Below are 788 nucleotides of genomic sequence, written 5' to 3' on the forward strand. Positions count from 1 at the left end.
TTGGAAACAATGCAGTTACGGATCGCTACACGCACGGACAACAGGCGGTCGCCACGTCAGCGTGACGTCACTCGCTGCTGGGCGCCGCGCAGCTGCTAGCTGCCCGCTGATGGGATTGCCTGAGCGCGCAGATGCGACAAGTTGATGAGGAAAGGTGCCACAGCGTATTACCCGCGTGGAGCATTATTCTGAATAAGTCTTTGCCAACGACGGTTTTAGTCGCTGGTATTCACTACTACACAAGTCTGACACATGTTGTTAAATAATAATTAACCGTAACTTCAATATCTTTTTGATGAAATCCGGTTCAAAATGGCTCTGAGCACTATGGGACTTAACTTCTGAGGTCATCAGTCCCCCATCCATGCCCGAGGCAGGATTCGAACCTGCGACCGTAGCGGTCACGCGGTTCCAGACTATAGCGCCTAGAACCACTCGGCCACTCAGGCCGGCATGAAATCCGGTTTTGTTCTGCATTATAGTACTAACGTGCGTATACTTCGCAGATGATTTAGCTGTTGTAGCATCTTCAGAGAACAACCTACAGCGTTCTGTACAGTATATACAGATTATATCAACGAAATACCGCATGGACATCAATATCGAAAATTCAGAAGCTTTGGACCTCTTAAAAAAATTCCAAGTACAAAATAAGATACGTTGAAAAAAAAAAGTTGAAACAGTGAACACATTCACATATTTAGGCTATAAACTAATGTTTATGGAAGATCAGACCTAACTGAAAAAGCAACCAGGCAGACAAAAACGATGTATCTTTAAAAATGTAA

At 44.5% G+C, this 788-nt stretch overlaps 1 non-coding gene across 1 annotated transcript; it reads right to left on the minus strand.

The window, feature by feature from the left end:
- Positions 1 to 365: 365 nt before the first annotated feature.
- On the minus strand, positions 366 to 449 carry Trnas-gga (transfer RNA serine (anticodon GGA)). Its single transcript is given in 2 exon segments — positions 366 to 400; positions 410 to 449. It is a non-coding gene; the product is annotated as a tRNA-Ser (tRNA).
- Between the last annotated feature and the right edge of the window lie 339 nt (positions 450 to 788).

Source organism: Schistocerca serialis, chromosome 3, assembly GCF_023864345.2.
Source record: "Schistocerca serialis cubense isolate TAMUIC-IGC-003099 chromosome 3, iqSchSeri2.2, whole genome shotgun sequence".
In the NCBI taxonomy this organism is placed as follows: domain Eukaryota; kingdom Metazoa; phylum Arthropoda; class Insecta; order Orthoptera; family Acrididae; genus Schistocerca; species Schistocerca serialis.